Consider the following 2,543-nt stretch of genomic DNA (forward strand, 5'->3'; position numbering starts at 1 on the left):
CTTTTATCTTGTTTATTTCATGCAGTATTGGGACTGAGCTTACACTAGGTGTCCTGCATTAGCTGATAGATGGTGTGTACATATTTTTTTTTCTTCTATGCAATGATAAAACGTCCACAGATTGTAAGGAAATTTTCCATTGCCTTTTCTATAGATGCCAATCAGGTCAGATCCACATTGTTTCATGGAGGTTAGATAAGCATGAATGTGGGTATAAGTTAGCCCATCTACACCACCTTCCTAGCTAGTGGGCGTGAGATCCAAGATGTTGATCAGGTGGCATACAGTGTAGAGATATCTGGCATAAAAATCAGGCTTGTACGATTATCATGTGGACCATCCTTATTTTGAATCAGGGAACTTAGAAGATCAGACAATTGATGAACGTCTTGGATCTTGCACCCATATGCGATGCTGACAGACGCTCCACAGGGCTGTCTTAATCATACTAATTAACTCCATAAAATTTCTTGCATTTACATGATGATAGGCTTGGGGATTCAACTACTTTTGTTAATTCAGACCATTTATAAAATCCATGAAATGTAATGCATGATGAGATGTATATACAATAAACAGTTAAATCCTATGGCTGGGATTACCTTTGACCAATGTTATTTATCTTCGATTTCAACTTCTTTTGTGTAAAATAGGCACAACAGCACTTTGATGAGTTTGATACTAATTACGAAGATGAAGCGGAGGTTGTTGATGAGTTTGACAGCGACTTTGATGAAGATGTGAGTATTTTTACATTTTTTTTCCTTCATTCATCCATGAGTAGTTCACATTTCAAGTACTGAATGAGCCTTCTTGCTGGAACAAAAGAAGAAATCTATATGACCCATCAGGGGCTGTGCATGCTCCAATATCCACCCTATCAAGTGATAGTGACATCCAATGAATATGGAGAATTATAACCAGCACAATTTGATGGTGCTAAATGGGCTCATCCGATGGGGAAGATTTTGGGTATATTCCATCCCCCATGGGAACTGGCATTTGAATGATTTAGATCACCAAAAGATGCGCCTCACATGTATAGTTTGTTGGGCTGTGAAAACAACCAATTGAAAACTTTCTATTTCATCTTTATTCTTTCATACTTCACAGTAGCTCTTGTTATGATCAGGAAGCCGAGCCAGATGATGAGGAAAATGATGTTGATGAGAGGTTTGATTTCTTCTAACTGAAGTGGATTATTGAGAAATTCAAGTTTATGCAAATAATGAGAGCTCGACTATTCCTGTAGGACATGGACTAAGAAGTGGTGAATGTTTCCTGGACGCAAATCATGGACGGTCAACATTTATGGTAAAGCCTTTTCTAGTATAATCAATATGGACCAACTATTCTCCAAGCCATTCATCTTGTGGTTAGGATAATCTGATAACTATGATTCTTGACACAGATTTCCAAGGTGGAACACATACTGGGAAATGGTACTATGAGGTCGACCTCATGGGAGCTTCCCATGAGGTCGAGCTGTGTGGGCTCCACTGTAATATGTATCGAACATCCACACTGTGCATTTAGTGGGCCCCTCTAGGTTAATGGATATCCCAAAAATCATCTGTATCCGGAACTCAAGTGCACCATACCATCTGAAAGTGTGAAATCGTGCTTAAAACATCTAAAAGCACTTGTTGGGACCCTTCTAATTTTTGGGCCAGGGAGCAGACAACATGAGGCCCCAGCAAGTGAATGGCTGGGATTTGCACACATGGCATGTGGGAGAGATCACCATCAGGTAGGACCATCATCCATTCATGATTCATGTCTACCCATGGTCGTGTAAAAACCACAATGGTCCACCAAACCCAGGGAAGGTGATGGTCATCAGATCCACATGATCGACCATTTAAGAGGGAGTTACAGTGTGTGTGATTCCTTAAAAGTCTTGAGTATAAGACGCCACATGGTCTGCTATTTAGGAGGGAGTTGCAGTTTGTGTTATTTCCTTTAAAGTCCGACTTGAAATGAATGTGTAATAACTGCAGTTACTGCTTGTGATTCAAACACAATCTCAATCCACATGTTTCTCAATTCAGCTGTTTGATGAAGGATACATTCGGGAGCTTCAAAGGATCAATCTACACGAAGGCACTTTTGGGGTTGGAACTAGTGCTCCTGTCTATTTGGTTGCTGTTCTTGAGTACTTGGCAGCTGAGGTTTTGGGGCTGGCTGGGAATGCTGCTAGAGAAATAGAAGTCCTGCACCATTCCAAGGCATGTTCTTTTGGCTGTGAGAAATGATGAGGAGCTTGGAAAATTGCTAGCTGGTGTGACAATTTCAAGTGGTAGTGTTTTGCCAAACTTTGTTGTCTTGCCTAAGAAGTCTGAGAAAGGGAAGTTTTGAGGAAGCTTCAAAATCTCCAAAAAAGGATTGATTGGGTTGGGATGAATGCTTTTTGATATGTTTTGCTGATGCTGGATGCTATTTGTTAGTTTTGGCATTGGGATGGTCTTTGCTGCTTTCTTTTCTTTTTTGATATTTCGTAGATAGTGCAATCTTACTGTTGAGGTTTAGATGAATGCAATAGA

At 40.1% G+C, this 2,543-nt stretch overlaps 1 long non-coding RNA gene across 1 annotated transcript; it reads left to right on the forward strand.

Annotated features, from left to right (window-relative positions):
* The first annotated feature begins 499 nt into the window (after nt 1-499).
* Nucleotides 500-1,713, forward strand: LOC131253927 (uncharacterized). The gene is made up of 3 exons (XR_009175357.1): nt 500-740; nt 1,133-1,173; nt 1,253-1,713. It is a non-coding gene; the product is annotated as an uncharacterized LOC131253927 (long non-coding RNA).
* The last annotated feature ends 830 nt before the right edge of the window (nt 1,714-2,543 follow it).

This window comes from Magnolia sinica, chromosome 8 (genome assembly GCF_029962835.1).
Source record: "Magnolia sinica isolate HGM2019 chromosome 8, MsV1, whole genome shotgun sequence".
NCBI lineage: Eukaryota > Viridiplantae > Streptophyta > Magnoliopsida > Magnoliales > Magnoliaceae > Magnolia > Magnolia sinica.